General features: G+C 45.2%; 1 protein-coding gene across 1 annotated transcript in view; it reads left to right on the top strand.

Annotated features, from left to right (window-relative positions):
• The first annotated feature begins 303 nt into the window (after positions 1-303).
• The window catches only part of LOC106816148 (pyruvate carboxylase, mitochondrial-like), a 49,361-nt gene continuing 29,391 nt past the window's right edge, over positions 304-20,273 (top strand). The window contains exon 1 of the mRNA XM_014820705.1: positions 304-426. The gene's annotated coding sequence lies outside the window, so the exon portion shown is untranslated. The remainder of the gene's footprint in view (positions 427-20,273) is intronic.

The raw sequence follows: 20,273 nt of genomic DNA, 5'->3' as shown, positions 1-20,273 counted from the left end.
TAGTCTCTAGTGCCGAATATTACCGCAAAATATGAGAAAAGGGCATTTTCCAGAAACGAGATAGTGCAATGGTGAACACTTGCCAGAAGGCTACTGTTATGTGCCTATATTATATATATTTATATATACAAACTTATTGCACATGTATATTGTTGCCTTCGTATCTCCTGTCCGTTGGGTGGCGCCACCATTTACGGGGGTGGGTTTAATGGTTCCTGGCTCTCATTGGCCAATGATGGAGGTGTGTCAAGGCCGTGCCTCGCGGAAAATAAGAGTGCAAGAGTAGGTAACGTATGCGTGAAAGGCAGATATTGTAGTTAGGTTGTGTTTTGTGATTATCGGTGTGCGTACACGCGCGCAGGAAGCTCGCGTACCCGATCGCCTGCTTCATACTGCACAGCTCTCTCTTGGAATTCATCAGGAGAGGTTTGTAGTCACCATAGTGGTCACATTGTGTTTTTTAGAATGGTGATAACTACAGTGTATTACAAATTATAACTTGGTAATTTGAACTTTATGTTGCTGATTTGTTTCTGATTACGCTATGTTTATTGATTAGTCTATTATATAACCATAATATTAGTTATTTAACCATGCTCTACGACTGTTTTGCGTAGTGAGAGGCGAGAAGGTGATATGTCTAATTATGTATACAGGAGTAGATTTAAGTAGTCTTACTTAAAACCATGTTCTAATTAACACATCCCGTACCTTTAATAACGAGTATGTCCATACATAGGTATATATATATATATACGTACCATAAACAAGTAATTTCCGTGTATTCGTGTATGCATGCCTGTAGTTTGCGCTACGTAGCTCTAAGGATGTGTTGTGTTTTGCTGGTTTGCGCTCCCGCACAATCATCTGCAGAACTTATACTTACCACACATTCGATTGCTTCAACTGTCTACATGCAATGATTTTAGTTAGATACAATAATGTAACCCAACACAAGCCCCCTACTTTCGTGTTGGGTTATATTATTGTATGCGTGCGTGCGTGCGTGCGTGCGTGCGTGTATGTGTGTATGTATGTATGTATGTATGTATGTATGATTTTAGTATGCAAGCAGATTGCATTGCGATAGATTAGTATGCAACGTGCATGGCCCGACGCGTCGCGATGAGAGCAAACGTCTGTAGCTCGTGCAATCATTGACCTTTGCATTTGCATTTGCATGCGCTGCTGTGCGTTAGAAGGTGCGAGTGAGAGATGATGTACGCATAGATACATGGTATTAGACAAACACGCGCGGTCGTGTAATCTTGGGGGCACGCACGTGGTTCATGGTACGTACTGTAATACTCGTGTGGTTGGACTGTCCTTGTAGCGCGTTGTTGATCGCGTCCGCAGCGTATCCGTGACCCAGAACTGAACTCGGAAAGTAACATGAGATCCAGGGTGCAAAGAGTCTGGGTCGAATTTAGAGGAGGGTGATACAACATGGAATTTATGGGAAGGGCACGGAAGCAAGCCACGTATAGCCGCAGCCATGGCATTTTATCAGGAGTAAGATAATATAGATAGATAGTAGATAGATTAGATAACTATCACTCCGATTTTTATTATGGGAGGCTGTAAAATTCGTGTCAAAGATTCAGAACGCTTCAATTGATACGATTGATTGTTCAATTGACCAGTCGTTTATCATTCAAACCGTTCAGATTGACGATTGATTGTTCAATTGTACAGTCAATTATCTATTCAACGTTCAATTGATCTATTGATTGTTCAATTGGAACTTATCAATTTAATGCATTCAAACGTTCAACTTGTATCGATCGATTGTTCAATTGATGTGAATTGTTCAATTGAAACAGTCGTTAATCCATTCAAACGTTCAATTGGAGCCAATTAAATAACGATTGCCAAATGAAGTCGCCGAATTGACGATTGACGAATTGACAAATCAAATAGGCACGTAATTCATACTGAATAGGCGTATTGAATCATGGATCTCGAGCAATTGCCAAGCTCGTCAATCGCCCAAGTCAAACGTTCATTGATCGATTGATTTGTTCAATTGAACAGTCAATTTAATGACATTCAAACGTTCAATTGATCTAATTGTTTTTCGAATTAGAACTAATCATTTAATCATTCAAAACGTTCAATCTATCGATCGATTGTTCAAGTTTGATTGATTGATTGTTCCAATTTGAACAGTCGTTTAATCATTCAACGCCGTTCTCATTGAGCCAATTAATAACGAATTGCCAAATTGAATCGCGAATTGACGAATTGACGAATTGACAAATCAAAGGCACGAATTCAATACTGAATAGGCCTCGTATTGAAATTCATCGGAATCGGCATTTGCGAAGCTCCTCAAGTCGCCCCAAATCAAGCGATATATCTAGCTGCACATGCGCACAGAGGCATGACGGAAGCGCGCGTAGCGCGTACGGTTGCTAGGAACGCAATCGCGCCGCCGTTTCCCAGCTAAGCTGCGTGTACTCCGCCGTGTACGTGCGTGTACCGGCCGCGTGTACTGCGTGTACCCGGCGTGCACGTGCGGGTACCGCGTGTACGTGCGGTGTACCCGCGTGTACTGCGTGTATCTGCGTGTTACGTGCGTGACCGCGCGTACGTGCGTGTATCTCCGTGTACCGCGTGTCCTGCGTGTATCTGCGTGTACCTGCGTGTAGGTGCGTGTACCGCGTGTAGTGGCTGGTACCCGCGTGTACGTGCGTGCCATCCGCGTGTATCTTGCGTGTATCCGTCCGTGTACGTGCGTGTACGTGCGTGTAGTGCGTGTACTGGTCGTGACGTGCGTGTGGGCGTGTACGTGGCGTTACCTGTGCGTACGTGCGTGTAGCTCCGATGCACGCTACGATACCGCGTGTACGTACTGCTACCCGCGTGTCGTGCGTATTGTATGGTGGTCTCGTGTAACGGCCTGCGTGTACGTCGGTGTACGTGCCGTGTACTTGCGGTGCGTGTAGGACCCGCGTCGTCGTTGCGCTGCACGTGCGTGTACGCGGCGTGTACGTGGCGTGTATCTGCGTGTACGTGCGATGTACCGCGTGTACGGCGCTGTATCTGCGTGTCACCCTGCGTGTACCCTGCGGGATACCCGCGTGTACGGGCGTTATCTCCGTGTAACCCGCAGTCGTGTACGCTGCGTGTACGGTGCGTGTACCCGCGTGACGTGCTCGTGTAGCCGCTGTACGTGCGCTGTACCCGCGTGTCGTGCATGTATCTGCGTGTACAGTGGCGTGTACCCGCGTGTACGGCGTGTATCTGCGTGTACCTGCGTGACGTGCGTGTACCGCGTGGGTAACGGCACGTAACGCACGTACACGCACGTACACGCGGGTTACACGCCCGTACACGCGGTACACGGCACGTACACGCAGGTAACACGCACGTACACGCAGGTACACGCACGTACACGCGGTACACGGAGATACACGCCGTACACGCGGTACACGGAGATACACCACGAGCACGCCGGGTACGACGCACGTACACGCGGGTACCCACGTACACACTAGATCCCGCCACTACCCGCGGGTAACCACGTCCCTCGCGGGTACACCGCACGCCACGCACGTACACGCGGGTACACGCACTATGGCTGGGAACCCCGGCCGATCTGCGTTCCTAGGCCACGTACGCGCTACCGCGCCAACTCGTCATGCCTGCTGTGCCCTGTGCGTAGTCTACGTTTGATTTGGCGATTGACATCTCGCAATTGCTCCCTCCATGATTCAATACGCCCTATCAGTATTCGTGCTTTGATTTGTCATTCGTCATTCGCATCGCGATTCAATTTGCAATTCGTTTATTTAATTGCTCAATGCACGTTTAAATATAAGCGACTGTTCAATTTAACACTCAATCGATCAATAACAATCCATCGACACTTCACCGTTGCATGATTTAACATTGACTGTTTCAATGAACAATTCTCGATCATGAACGTTTGAATGATTACATGTGACTGTTCCAGTTCGAACAATCAATCGCTCAATTGAACGTTTGAATTGTTACCGATCCCATATTATTACCTTGGAATAAGCCAATTCGAGCATCCCCGTATCAAAGTAAAATGCCGACCATATAACACCTGCCGTCGGTGCCGTATATAAAATTTGAACCCTGATATGCGATTATTACCTAACTGCAAGTTCGATAGAAGAGATCTGGAATGACGTGTCAATTTATATTAGTTAACATGAATTTTTATGCTGATTGATGTTTGCTCAACGTTGCCTTATTTATGTAACAGGTCTCTTTAAATAGTCATTAAGGATCCCAAGTCCAACGTAAAACTAAGATTCCATCTCTTTGTTACTTGGGACTATGGATCCTCACATACTATTACAAAAGAGACTTACAGTCGCGCCCGATCATGTCGCAGTACGGAACGTGACGAGACCGTCACCAGAATGTTTGTTCAGCAAGCATCAACATGATAACAGATGCAATTTACCATAGGCTATGATTTATCTGTTGTGCTGTTTTTTTAGTTTCGCTTTGATACAGTCCCCACCCGACTCAGCACACGTATTCGCCCTATAACAAACAGTCTATATGGACTCTGATACTACCTGGCAATGTGATAGCTAGTAATTCTTGCCAGCACGTACAGAGATTGACTAGTTTTACTGACAACCTGTGAAGAGTGTGCACAGCAAGATAGTATGGAGCAAGTTGGTGTTGCTCCGTTTACAAATTTTAGTCGTAGTTTAGTACCATTTCTAGAAGTAATAGACGCTAACACCTAGCTGTAGTCCTCTGTTTACAATGGATAAATATTCCGCCCGACAATGAAGCTGCTATGTCTAGTTCGCTCACAAATCAGCGAGCGAGTATGCGATCAGATACTAACATATCTTTTAGCTCTACAAATTTCTCTACCTTCCACCGCTCCTCTTTTTTACCTCGTTCTCAAAGCCCTACGCCCCTCGCCCGTCCACCCATGACCATTATTCATCTTGTAGGCTTAGTATCTCGTCCCACCACCCTTTTCCTACTCATGTACATCTTGTGACCACAGACTCTACCGTACACAATTCTATTTCCCCTTACCCCTACCTGTACCGCGCACTTGCATTGCCCTCACAACTCTCACATCAACGCAAACCGCGGCAAGCGCCGCGGAAATGCCGTTTAATCCTGCATCTTACCCACGAGAACTGCTCAGAGCCTTGACCCCCTCGCTCCCCGCCCTCACCCCCGCCTCCACCTAGCGCTCCAGCGCCACTGAGCGCCAGCCTCAGCTGACTCCACCTCTCAAGTTGCTTGCCGACCGACCCCACAGGGCCCCCCGCCCACCCCCCCGCTGCTCCCGTGCCCGGCCGCCCCGCGCCGACTCCCGCCCGCCCACGGCCCCCAGCCACCGCATCGCTGCCCCCTCCCCCCCCCCCCGCCCCCCGCCCCGCCCCGGCCGAAGGTTCGTCGCGCCTAAAACTCGGTAGCAATACGGCGAGCGAACGTTAGCGAACCTCGGCAGCGTTCGGTGCACATTGTCCGCCGCCACTCCCTTAACCCCACCGCCCCGCCCCGTCACGGACCGGGCGTCCGTGTACTGCGGCTGCTACGCGGCGACGGCAAATGGGCCCAGAGCGCGGCCAAGGTCGGCGAGTAGAGCGTGGGAGAGGAGCGTGGTGAAACGCCAGACATCGTGTGTGGTCGCGCATGGTCGCCAGAATCGATCGTCCGAGTCAGCGGAGCATGTGTTTTTTGAGCATGTTCAATAACCAACGGCCAAGGTTCGGCCCGTTCCAGGTCAGATCCAGTGAGAACGCGGTGGGGTCGCGAAGGTCATGAGACAAGCGTCGTAACATCTCATAAACGTAGTACACGCGCAGTACACGCGTGGCAGAGACGCTGCGAAAATGGTAACATTTTCAACGGCGAATTCATGGATCTGTCTCATCCGATCTGCCGATTTGTTTCATGCCGATCTGTCTCGGCCACGGCCACGGCCTCGGCCTCTGGTACACAGGCACTTGGGACAGAGTCAGTAAAAACTGAAAATGGTCGCGGCGTCGCGGTAAGAGCGCGGTTTTTTTTCAAGTTTGTAATTTGTTGGGACTTTTTCTCGCGTTGTGTTCGCGTTTGCCGGCGACCTTGTACATTTTCTGGTCGCCGTACGGTCGCGGATGGTCGCCGTCCGGTGTGACGGGGGTATTAGTAGTGGACAACTCGGGAGATAGCGGAGAAGATAGCGGAGGGAATAGCGAACGGACGTTCGTGAAACGTGTCCTCCGCTATTTAGTGGACAACTCGGGAGATAGCGGAGAAAATAGCGAACGGTGTGTACGTGGTTGCAATAGATAGTGAAGTTGAAACATATTGGTCAGCCTTCTCAACAACTTTTTGGCCGCCCGGCATAATTAAGTAGATAACCTAGAAACCATATACGTTACTTTGAATTTCAATTCTAATTCAATACTCTTTAGCTCATTTAACTTCTAGCACTGTTGATCCGATGTATGTTTACTAGTCGTTATAGTACGAGCATATATGTTTACTAGTTCATCGTATCAGGAGTAACTAAATAACCCGTTTTTTTTCTCTCGATAGCATACGTATATTCATATCACTAGTAATGGGCGATGGATATAATCACGTTTTCATTGCAAGCTTATAGATCCTAGCTGTGAATAGAATAGGCAAGCACTTACTCAGCTCACGTCATGCACGCGCGAGGCAGACGAAACAATTGCATTGCTCAGACACAATTTTATACAATCAGCTAGTATTAGTTATATTTCTCATTGATATAATTTAGTTTCTCTGCTCAGTCAGTGTAATTTTCTAACCGCTTGTCACACGTGTCAGTATCCGCAAGTGCTGTCGATGTGGAGTATTGTCATGGATGCCACTAGCCACCAGTTGTGTGTGTGTGTGTGTGTGTGTGTGTGTGTGTGTGTGCGTGCGTGCGTGTGTGTGTGTGCGTGTGTGTGCGTGCGTGCGTGGGTGCGTGCATGCGCATGTGCTCACGTGCGTGCATATGTTTGTGTGTGTGTGCGTGCGTGCTAAAAGCGTGCGTGTGTGGCAAGTATAGGCCTATATAGCAGTAAATGTACGCAGAAGCGTACGAGCAAGCACTTATGGCCATATAATTACAATGACAAAATTCACTCGAATGAAAAACACATATATGCCTATTTGTGATCTGTAGACGCTCTTTCCTTGTCCAAAGAAGTTCTATTGGACGAATCGGATTCTGAATGCTAACCATGGGTTATCAAAGTTCGTATTTCATCCGAGGAGCAATACTGTTTTACTCCCTTTTATTCACATCTATTATAGTAGGTGTCATGTAGCCTCCATGAAACAGCCACTGCCCATTTTATCCGTATCCGGACAACTACCCCCTGGACAACTACCTCCCGGACAACTACCCCCGGACAACTACCCCCGGACAACTACCACCCGGACAACTACCCCCTAGGACAACTACCACCAGGACAACTACCACCCGGACAATTACCCCCCTAGGACAATTACCTCCCTAGGACAACTACCACCAGGACAATTATGCCCCTAGGCCCTAGGACAATTACCCCCCTGAGACAACTACCACCCGTACAATTGCCTACCCCCCTAGGACAATTACTTCCCTATGACAACTACCACCCAGACAATTACCCTCCTAGGACAATTACCCCCCATACCATCAAATTTCATGTACGTGAAAGGGAACAGTACAGGAAGCATCGCGTGCTTTTCGCAAAGTCTGCTTGTCGTCTCGACTATACTGTTATTTAGCCAGAGTAGGGCCGGGGGCATACGTAGTTAGCTGGGGTGTTGCCCCCCAGAAAAAAAAGTAGATACAATATATGCAGGGCTGGTGCCAGGCTATTTTGCGCCCTAGGCAAGGCCAGCTACTTGCACCTTCCCCCCAAATTGCCAACTTGAAAAGTGAAGTCAGCATGATGAAATTACGTAGACAAGTTTTGTATTGAAATTTAACTTGTATTTTTTTAATTCGAACTATAATTATAAATTGAACACCCAGAATACAGTGGTGAGTAATATTATATACATGTAGACTAGCCTAGATCTGCACAAGTCATAACTGATGCAGGCCTGGACATTTTTAGAATATCTTGCAGTTACACAGATGGATCTATTGAATAATACTGTGCCCCTCAAAGGTCAGTACTGCGCCCCTCTGAGGTAGGCATCCTAGGCGGCCGCCTATTTGGCCTAATGGTAGCACCAGCCCTGAATACGCGGTTTAATCCCGGTTGGCCTCCTCCCATATCGCCTACGGCAAAATTACCATTTTGCCTACAGCAAAATTCCCAGATGGCCTACACACATTTCGCCTACTGAGTACTCCCAATTCGGCTATGCTCAAAATCTACATAGACTACAGGAACCAGAAGAAAACGGGTACAAATAATGAGAACACAACTTGACAAAAATAGAAAATACAGTGCGAAAGGGGAATATTGTCGATTCTGAGAGTAGGCGAAATGGGACAGGCGAAATGGGAGTAGGCCAACTGGAATGTTACCCTGAATACATGGTCAAAGGCGGTCACCTTCCTAGAACACACCATGTACACATGGGTTTGGCCACCCCTACAGAGTGATGCTGTAGTCACTGTCTGTAGTGTAAGTAGCATCACCATGATTACTCCAAGAGGTATTATCAGCTCCTGATTACATTCGTCCGCGTCAGGGGTTAATAGTAAGGACATACCGCGTTTATGGCAGGCGAGAAGGGACATAAATGATATTTATGTACCGTCATTAAATCGATTTATGTACCGTTATTAAATCGATTTATGTACCGTCATTAAATCAACCAATCAGATGCAACTTATTTGTGCTCAGCCAATCACAAACATGGAATTATGTACCGTCATTAAATCGATTTATGTACCGTCATTAAATCGATTTATGTACCGTCATTAAATCATTTATGTACCGTCATTAAATCAACCAAGGCGAGAAGGGACAAATACTTCCGTACATAAATCAACCAATCACAGCCTATGATACAAAGATTCGCCAGGGCGGCGCCAGCTATCTTTCGTACATAATTCGCCGCGCTGGTGCCCGGCCATCATCGCTACTAACTTGCTTACGTTTTGAAATAAGCCAGATCGGAAAGTCCCGCCGCCATATTGAAGTCAAAGACAAAGTGCAAGGGGCATAACATTGCCTCGGCGCGCCATTGAGAAGTAGGCCTACGCGAAAAATGTCAACGGTCGTGCGTTTTTACTTTCTGCATTTACTCAAACATTGCACAATATCCCAAATTAGCACAATCATATTTATAAATGTTTCTATTAACAGAAAGGCACCTGTGAATTGAAGTACGATGTTATTGAAAAGAAATATAGATGAAAACCCTAGACGTTCCGAGGCAGCCGTTATCTTTGTATTAGACGGGTCCGCGCTCGACAGTTCCACGCGACGTCAGTGTAATGCGAGTGGAACTGTCGAGCGCGGACCAGTCTATCTGCTCGCTGCCTGTGGCAACTGTTCCATTCTTACAACTGTTCCATTCTTACAACTGTTCCATACTTACAACTGTTCTGGACCATTCTTAATTATTATTCATGACCTGGGGTCATCGCACGAAAACGAGGCTAAGCTAGGCAATTTTGTAAACAATGTCTGCTCAGGCAGGCACGCACAGAGGTGGTACACGCACGTACACGCGGGTACACGCACGTACACGCAGATACGCGCACATACACGCGGGTACACGCACGTACACGCAAATATACGCACGTACACGCGGGTACACGGAGATACACGCACGTACACGCGGTTACACGCACGTACACGCTGATACACGCACGTACACGCATATCATTTATGTCCTTTCTCGCCTGCCATACGCTTTTGTTATTACCGGTCCGCGTGTAATGCCGGTGGAATCCTTCCATTCTGTAGCCGCGTAGCGTCTAACTGTATTCTTGGATCAATGTTGTTCGTATATTATAGCTGTATTCTTGGATCAATGTCGTTCGAATGCGGCATATATATTGCGTTATAAGCACATACATATATTGATATATATGCACGTGGTCGCCCATGCGTCGTAGATGTAGGCTGCGTACGTATCGATCAGGAGTGAATAATAATAGATTAGATCTATTATTTATTATTCACTCCTGTACGTATGACAGATGTCGCAGTGTAGTATGCGTGCAGTGTGATATTGTGAATTGCGCAATGATTCATTGCCACTACTCACGTTTTGTTCTGGCACCATGACAGATTTGTTGCACGGAGATATATTTCAAGGTCGTGTAGTACTAGTACCCCCACACACTATTTCGAATTGTTGTATTGTGTGCAAGCGCGAGTATCGTTTTTTATTTCACTTGAACGGCTCCAGTAAACATACCTGCTGTAAGTATAGATACGTTCGTCTGCGTTTAGAGTAAACTTCGGAGAATTACGTTTATTCATATTTTAAGCTATTGTGAGCCTATTGTGAATGAAAAAAGATATATTTGTCTTTGTGTATTGTGCCAACTTTTGAACATCGATTGTTCTCCAAGTTTTTGCCAAATATGCAGTATAAAAACTGCTTGAAAACAAGCTCACTAATACTATACTCAGTTTCTGTAGTAGTCACTGGTGCACGTATGTGCGCGCGTAAACGTGTGCGTCAGTGTAGAGTATGTATATTATCAAGAGCGTATTAAGAAGGAAGAAGCGTATTACCTTCTTAATACGCTCTTGACGATTGGCAGCCCGGATATCTGCGCGAAGCGCGAAAAACGTCGCGTAGCGGCAGACTAACACAACTTCGCTGCACTTTTTCCAACACCTTACCCGGGTCCCTTTGGGTATACATGAAAGCCGTATAGTCGGTGCGTTCAGCAGTTGTGGCCATTGCAGGACGGCTTTCACTACCCAGGTAGCTACACATTTGCTAGAGATGCTCGTACAAAATTTTTGGCTACTCGGCGCGCTTTGTTTCCTGTAAAAAACCTAATTTAAACGTTTTCTGTCGAGACACGCCCACGGCGACTGCCAATCACCGAGACGTGTCTCGTCACACGCGCCTACCAGCGAGCCGAGCTGAGCTCTGTTGCTGGCCAAATTTCCCGTGATTATACATGACTGGTATACGGCCTGTACGAACGTCAGTCTAGCACATATGCCGTTCAATAGATCGCGCCACTACGCTATATATATACGCACCATCACCACCATCACGTCGTGAGTTTTACCCATAAATAACTTCATTCAGTTGCCGTTTGTCCTTTAGAGGTGAAATGACCAGTGTTATTATTGCATTCCTTCATATTCATAGAACTAGTCTACTTACTATACCTAGTACCTACTACTAGTACCTATACTTACCTACTACCCCCCCTCCAGTACTACTACTACTACTAGTACTAGTTACTAGTACTAGTTACTACTACTAGTACTAGTACTACTAGACTACTATTACTAGTACTAATACTATATAGTATAGTACTAGAGCTAGTACTATTACTAGCTCCAACCAACGGTCTTTGCTAGGGTTAGAATACCCCTATACTATTACTAGACAACCCCTGCTTATATAGCAAGCAAATTATTTACTCTAGCTAGTTCCTCATACTGACAATGACAATGGCAGTGGGGCATTAGTCTGAGCCGACGCAGACCCCAGTAATGGGGGTGATGATAAACCCGCACCCTCAGATTAGCAAAGCGGAGTTATAACGTCTGGGCATTTGGCGGACTAGGGGTGCATATGATATAAGGCAAGGTCACATAGATTATAACGATGCCAGATAATATATTAATTGTTTATATATAGAAAAAGAAGCTGTCAGGAAATCATTTAGATACTATATATAATGCTAATGAAGTAGCCTGTATTCAAATGCTGCACGTTTGTCTGCTGTCATCGAAAAATCGAAAATCAAAATACTAACTCGTTCGTACACTCAGGATACCACTGCCACAAATGCTAGCACTATTTAAAAAGGGCGGAGCTCCGGGAAATGCAGCGAATGGCGATTCTTAAACAGCGCAATGATTTGAAAGAGGTAACGTGGCGCACAATTTCGTATCACTATTTTAAAAAATTTTCCATTAAATAATGGTTCGCGATTTTTCTTATGTTTGGAACTTATAGTGAAAACGCCTAAGACCACACGGAAATGGAACCACGGCGAAATCAAACGCTTCGCTCTCACCCTCCCCATCTGTACGACCCCCCATGTAAGTCGCGAGTTCCTCCGCACGTCCCAAATGTTGCCCTCTGTGTCCCCTGCTAAAATTGCGGACTGTTTTGCTGGCAGCTATGGATCCCGTTCGCCGGCCTATGCATTCGGTGCACGGATCCATAGCTGCCAGTGCTGTATACTTCCATAGGACGTTCCCGCGCGGTCGCGTGCGCCTTACCCGCGGAACTGCGCGCAACATGTGGGCGCTCAGCGGTTAGGATCAACCACTTCCTTTCGGCAACACTTCTCTGGTAATCGCCGTCTCATCTGGATATTAATCTGGAGTGTCTAGCAGGCGGATTACATTTACAGTTCTTTAGTCGCTACGGTCATTGGTCCTGACGGGTCGTTGGTCGTTGGTCCTACGGGTCGCTGGTCCTACGGGTCGTTGGTACTGGTCAAAAATATACACAGTGTATTTACACAGCAGCGACTGCGTTGGTAGTGTACCACAGTACTCTTAAACTAGTGTATGGTTCACCCAAGGGTGAATGAAATTCATTTTTAGGCAAATGAAACTAGACCAAAACATAAGGAAATTTTTTCCGTGGGTGAATGAATTTTGTGATAAGGTCTCGAGGGTGAATGACACTGAAATAGGCTTAAGAATTATTTTCTTCCTCCTCTTCAACTCCTGTCTGGTGCATAGTTCAATCATAGTGAAAAGCCACGTATACTGCGCATACTTGACTTTACCGCCCATCAGAGTCTGACGTTAAAGACAAAGAAAACCGGGCGTACCTTCGAGAATGTAAATGAGGGAATGAAAAAAGGCAAATCGAATGACAAAAACTGGGCGAAAAAGTGACATCGAAGGTTAACCTGAAAAAAGTACTCATTTTTAGCTCCCCTTGACATCGTCAAGCTGAGCTATTGCCATGGGTCGTCGTCCGTCGTACGTCCGTCCGTTCAACATTTGCTAACGGTCAACGATAACTCAGGAACCGTTTGACCCACATGTTTGAAATTGGGTATAGTTTTATGCTAATGCTCCATATTGAACGTCCTATTTTGGAGGGGCACGCCAGTTCGACGTACTTTCGAGCCACGGCAAATTTTTTGGCAAAAATGGGAATTGCTATTAGTCAGTTCATGTTCAACGGATTTTGCTCCCATTTTTGTATGTGAATGAATAAGGCCTAGCGGTTTTGTATTAAAAAAAATTATGCAAATTAGGTAGGGTTTGGTAATTATATAGCATATTATATAGACACAAACAGTCTGTGGTGTCACACTCGTCTGTTCGTTTTACAACATTGAACAATACTTTAATGCAATATTGGTATTTCCTCTCCACCCTGCGATAAAACGTCTATATTAGAGTAAAGTTTTACAAAAACATGTCGGAAGCGCAGCATAACCTATTTATTTCAAACGCCATCGCTACAAAGCGGGTATAGCGGCCATCTACGGTCACAAATTGGGATTCATTTTGGTTTATAGAATTATTATTGCGATATACAATGGCAATCGTTTCTAATAATGTACGTCGATGGTTGCTCAATTAAAACTGACTTCTTCTTACTCACTCATTGTGTCCTTTTTTGTGGTGAGCTACAGTGTCGTTGACACTTTCATTGACTTTGCAGTGGCACATACCTACCATAATGTGTGGTGAGTGCCCCCCCCCCCCGGTTTCATTTCCTTGGTATATGTTGCTCCCTTGGTTCCTGCAGCAATTTTTTTTGTCAAAACAGTGCCAGCGGCACTACGGCCCTGGTATGGGAATGTCGATGCCAGGCTGTGCGTGTCCAGAGGTGGATATTCTCCTGATATTTATTTACCTCCCCGTGTGAGGAGGGCCTCTCGTACGAGTCTGTGGAACACGTGCATGTACGTGGTAAACTCTTGCCAGCAAGAAACGTTCATTTTTAGCTCACCTTGACACAGGGCAGTAGCCGAGGTAAATTTTGTAGGAGGCAAGGAGCGAAGCGAGACAATAGGGCGTGGGGTATGGGGCCCGCTTAATTTTTTGGAGAAATTTTGTAGAGGCATTTGCCTTCTATTGCCTAATGGTAGCTACGGCCTTGATGAGCTATTGCCATGGGGTGTCGTCCGTCCGTCCGTCCGTCCGTCTGTCTGTCTGTCCGTCAACATTTGGCTACGGTCAACGATAACGTGAGAACCGTTTACCACATGTTTCCAATTTGCATACAGTTGTTACTCCTATGGGAGGATTTGAACGTCTATTTTGGAGCATGCCAGTCGACCTACTTCGAGCCACGCTCACTTTTTGGCAAAAATGAAAATGGCCATCTAGATTCATTCGATTTTGTTAAATTTACGTACCTACTACCTACCTATTTACCTACCTAATCATACCTACGTGTAATATTGTGTTTTACAGTAAATATTCTTCGTTACAGTAATTTGACTGGAATAGTTTATTGCTTTTATTTGCGCGATAATCCAAAACCATCTCTCGCCCAGATTTCAGACTTTCAGATCTAATCTAAAACATTTATTTTCGCATCAAAACTAACCTTGAAACAAAACAGTGAAATTTCTATTAGTATAAACGGGAATTAAGGGACATTTGATCACATTTTGGTCCATCATAAATGAATCGCTTACAAATTTTAAATATCATCTCCCTCTTCTATCACACCCAATGTGAGCTATAGTGTCATTGACACTTCCATTACAAGTCTGAGCTCATGCGAAAAACATCGATCCGTGTGAAGAAATTAAACTAACGGTATGTTAATTAATAAAGGAATCAATAATTGCCACGTATTACGTCATGCAAACACGTTTTCTGGCTGTATATTTTCTCTTGGCAAGAGTTGAGCAGCAGCACTCTTTTTAGTCGCAGGACCTTTTGCCGTTACGAAACGCCTGCCCAGATAAAAAACGAATGTGCGTGCTGTGGCCCGGCAAACCTCCATCAGACGTGTGTGTTGTGTGTTTGTGTGTGTATGTCCGTCTGTGTGGCCAGTGAAAAAAATACACGGGGGCTCAGGGCGATTTAGCCCCCGAAATGCCAAAAAGAGCCCCGTAAATTTGTATAGAGTTCGTATGCAAACCAATTTTTAGAGTGCTATTTTCATGCACGCTGAGCTTGAAAAGTAAGCCCCCCGAAAAAAAAAATTTTTTCCGCTGCTGTGTGGCTGTGTGTGCACGCGCGCGCGTGCAGGGCGCGTGAAACCCAAGGCGCAAACAACAGTATAAAAAATAATATGAGTACAGTGCCAATACAATAAACTGCGGTGCTGCTGGCAGAACCGCACGTGCAAATCTTTGGAGAGGCAGGCATATGTGGTTCCCTGGATATATTGAGCACGCCTGAACAGTTGTTGAATCCAACTGGGAAAAACCGTCAGAGAAGAAAGGACCCCCGGATACGTAATCCACAAATCATCTTGTATAAATAAGAAGAATATAATCTATAGGCACGCGATTGTAGAGAGAGTATAATCGTTTGGAACAGCAGTAAAGGTCATATAGTGAAGAACCTTTTCCTGCGGCATCCAGATGAGACGGGATACTAGAGAAGCGTTGCCGAACAGGAGATGTTGATCCCAATTGCGCTGAAGCGCAGATCTTTCGCGCAGTCCGCGCGCAAGGCGCACGCGACCGCGGGAACGTCCTACGACAGTATGCAGCGCTGCAGCTATGGATCCGTGCGCCAAAATGAATTGGCGGGCGCACGGACCATAGCTGCCAGCGAACAGTCCGCAATTTTAGTGGGGGACACAGAGGGTAGACATTTGGGAACGTCAACAGTGTTGACTTGCTATAAAAACTGTAACCGAGTAATCTGTTCGTAACACGAGCTGTGTGACGCGAAATCAGAGAAAGACTGTCGAAATTCTGACATTCGCGAACTCTTGCCCAGTAATGCAAACGGCTGTCACAATCACAGAAACACCTACCGCGCTCTTCGCGCACCCAACCGCTGCAACGTTTTTGCAACGTTCCAATGGCGAGGCTCGTACGGGAGTTGGAAAGCAGTGCGCCGCCTGCCCGCCGCCTATAGCCCATAGACTTGGCACTCTCTCGCAGACCTCTCGCTTTAGCTTAGTTCACTCAATGCTAATCGAGGTGGAGCGAGTCCTAGTCTATATATAGCCTTTGCACTCTCGCAACCTTCTTGAAAGAGAGTAGGCCTATACTAGAAACATGAACAATTTCGTAGTAAATAGATTTCGTATTTAGTTAGCATTATATTTTATTGAACGCTTCAAGTGCCTGTGTCTAGTATAGCCTAGGGGTATTCTAACCCTAGCAAAGAGCGTTTCTTGCTAGTCGTATAGTAGTCTAGTAGTACTAGTGGTTCAAGATAGAGAACATGGCTCCAATAATTATATGGGCCCCAATGTATGCATGGCCAATAAAACCAATGTCATTTACATCAATCTAAATATAATATTATATCAATATAATAGGTTAGGGTTATGGTTAGGGTTCGTCATAGCTCTAGTACTATAGCCGCTTACATTAACTGCCGCTGGCAGACGACCGCTTCGACCGCCAGATAACCGCCAGCGGCAGTTAATGTAAGCGGCTATAGTACTAGAGCTAGGTTCGTCATTATTTGTTAAGTTAGTTAATAATAGTAACAGAGTTAGTCATTATTACTATTACTATTAGCTCCTGCGGTCCTGGTAGTTACTAGTACTAGTACTGAGTAGTGCTGGTAACTTAGTAGTACTACTACTACTAGTACTAGTAGTAGTAGTAGTAGTGCGGTCGGGTAACAACGCATCTTTTGCGCAACGCCATCTTGTACACGGTCTCTAGTGCCGCTAGTCCCTCAGTCTAAACGAACTGATGATCAGTGTGTGCTGTACGTGCGGCTAGATCTTCCTGCAGTGGCTGGTAATATGCAAAAACGGCAAAACGGGCTAGAGTCTGAGAGGAGATTGCGAGCGCGGGTCAACAGGTTCATAAGGAGAAGGAAGATGGCTACGATAATAAAAACGCGACGTCACGATTCAGCCTGCCGTGTCCAATTGACTGGTACGGACGTTCATTACGCCAAGTATCTCTCGCTACACTAAAGTTATAGTAACTCGAGCGTTACAAACTCTCCACGGCGGCAGTCTAAGCCTAATTGCCGTTCTTTCTGTGGCAAATTCTCTCCAACATCCCTCGAAGAGAGACTCGTCGCGCCATCTACGGGTAGCGATAGTACCAGAATAAATTCACGGCGTGTAATTAAAGACATTTCGAAATCCCTTTTTATACCAAAAAAACGAACGCGCCAACCAAAAAAAGTTCCAATTACGACCATTGGAGTTATTCTCGCCCTACGTCCATAATCCAAAAGTTTGTGCAAGCGCCACAACTCCTGAATTGCCCGATTACAGCCCCATTTGACATAACCATTGAAATGGTTCTTAATGTAGACAGCGAGTTATCTGAAATGGCGCCAACAGGTGGCGCGACCGCGCTTCGCGCGTATATCCGCTGCAGACTGTCTAGAATCCAGATTGCATTCTTTATCAAGAGAAGGAAGGTATGTCAGCTTGGCATTAACTTCACTCTAAGACTCTTGGCAGCTGTAGCGATGTTAGACTGGTAGCGTCGTTCATCTGTTCTGCGTGGCCACGGAGTGATAACTATAGCTAGTAGAAGCTAGTTATCATCTTAATAAATTACCCATTGTAATGACATTGCCATATCACGTGAGATACCGCGAGAATAGAGGAGACGAGATTGACCATGCAGATGGCTGTGCAGACTAAACAATGAGTTAGCATAATAGCACGGTTGGCAATCAGGCTTCTCAATAAATGGGACTTTATTTCCTTACATGGTGGCAGAGGTAAAGATAAATAACTGATAGCAAACATTCAATCCTCCATCGCCATTCCAATTTGATAAGCCTACTAGATGGCTGGAATGGAAAATGAAATTTGAAATATACAGATTGTTGACAAAACTAAAGAAGGAGGGAGGCGATGTATACAAGTGAGTATGCTAATACATGCAATGGACCCAACAGCTGAACACATATACGATGCATTCGTGTTTTTTTCGTGGAGGATAAAGACAAACCCTGGCCTTGTGATGCAGTTTCGACTGAATTAGAACCCTATATCACGTTTAAACGAAACGTACTAAAATACCTTGAACGTACACAGTTCAAGTTGCAGCAGCGCTACCAATAGTCAGGGGAGAACATTGAAGAACGGTCCGTGAGTTCGTAGCTTACAAAGAAACAGTAAAGTAGTTAGGGGGGGGCAAAGGGGGCCATGGCCACCCCTGTTGATCCGAAAGTTAAAAAAAAAAAAGAAAAAAAAAAAATGTTCTACTAAAAAGATAATTTTCGTAGTCAGAATGAAGGCTGTCAAAGATTGCAGAGCTGAGAGGTGGGGAGCGTAGTGTGTGGAGAGGGAGGCGGAGGAACCATTAAAATATTAAGTATATCTACTATTTTGCGCAGTTCGCTGTTTTTGGCCCCCCTCCCCTGTTAAAAAATCCTGGCTACGCCACTGCAAAGAAAGCATTACTCGGGACAAACTGGTAATTGGACTGTGTGATAAAGAACTGTCTTGGACACTACATAAGTAAACTGACTTGACTCTTGCAGTGGCATATATATATATATATATATATATAGTGTAACTTTGCAAAGAGTCTGGGTCGAATTTAGAGGAGGGTGATACAACATGGAATTTATGGGAAGGGCACGGAAGCAAGCCACGTATAGCCGCAGCCATGGCGTTTTATTACCTTGGATATAAGCCAATTTTCGAGGCATCACGTATAATAAGTAAATGCCGACCATAATAACACCTGCCGTCGGTGCCGTAATAAAATTTGAACCCTTGATATTGCGATTATTACTAAGGCAAAGTTCGATAGAATGAGATTCGGGAATGACGTGTCATTTTATATTAGTTAACATGAATTTTTATGCTGATTGATGTTTGCTCAAACGTTGCCTTATTTATGTACAGAGTCTCTTTTTAAATAGTCATTAGAGGATCCATAGTCCAAAGTAACAAACTAAGATTAGCATCTTAGTTTGTTACTTTGGACTATGGATCCTCACATGACTATTTAAAAAGAGACTTACAGTCGCGGCAGATAATGTGCAGGTACGGACGGTGACGGAGACCCGTCACCAAGAATGTTTGTTTTCAGAAAGCAATTAACATGATAAAAAGATCAATTTACCATAGGCTATGATGTTATCTGTTGTTGCTGTTTTAGTTGCTTTATAAAGTCCCACCCGACTCAGACACGTTATGTCGCATCTATAAAAAAAAGTCTATTATGGACTCTTGATAGCTATCCTGGCAATGTGATAATAGTATTGCTTTCCAGGCAAGTACAGAGATTACTAGTTTACTGACAACCTGTGAAGAGTGTGCACCAAGATATATGGAGCAAGTTGGTGTTGCTCGTTTACAAATTTTAGTCGTAGTTTTAGTAAAATTTCTAGAAGTAATAGGGACGCTACTAGCTGTAGGTCACTTCTGGTGTTAAATGGATAAATATTTCAGCCGATCATGAAGCTGCTATGGTCTATTCGCTCACATAAATGACATCTTACTGAGTTATGCGATCAGATAATAACATATTCTTTTACTTTCTACCAAATTTTTACTAATTTCTACGAATTTTGTTTTAATTGTTCTAAAGATTAAAAGTAGAAACTCGCCGTTAACACCATAATTATTTCCTTTTGTAGTGCTTAGTATTAGTACCAACACTTTTCCTAGCTATGTAACTATTGTGACAAAGACTCTACTTACACATTTATTTATTAGACTAGCCTGTATGACGAATTTGGCATTGACTAAATTTACTATCAACGCAAACCGCGGCAAGCGCCGGAAATGGGTTAATCTCATATTATTCCCCCACGAGAAGTGCTCAGAGCTTGACCTCGCCTCCCAGCAGTAATAAGCATCAAAACTAGAGCTGAGCGATGAGAGGCAGCTAGAGCTGACTCCATAAGTTGTTGCGAATCGACCACAGGGACAGGGAACGCGCGTGTGTGGGGGGAGGGAATCGACGAAGCTCAAAGCAGATCGAGCTCCCGCTAAAGTTGTCCGCTAAAATGCGGTAAATAGCGAGCGACTTTAGCGAACGGACGTTCGTGAAATGTGTCCGCCGCTATTTATACCCCCGTCACACCGGGGTTGCGTCCTTA

Source organism: Priapulus caudatus, unplaced genomic scaffold (assembly GCF_000485595.1).
Source record: "Priapulus caudatus unplaced genomic scaffold, Priapulus_caudatus-5.0.1 Scaffold30, whole genome shotgun sequence".
Taxonomy (NCBI): Eukaryota; Metazoa; Priapulida; class Priapulimorpha; order Priapulimorphida; family Priapulidae; genus Priapulus; species Priapulus caudatus.
Note: the sequence above shows the minus strand (reverse complement) of the source record. Positions and strands in the feature narration are given on the sequence as shown.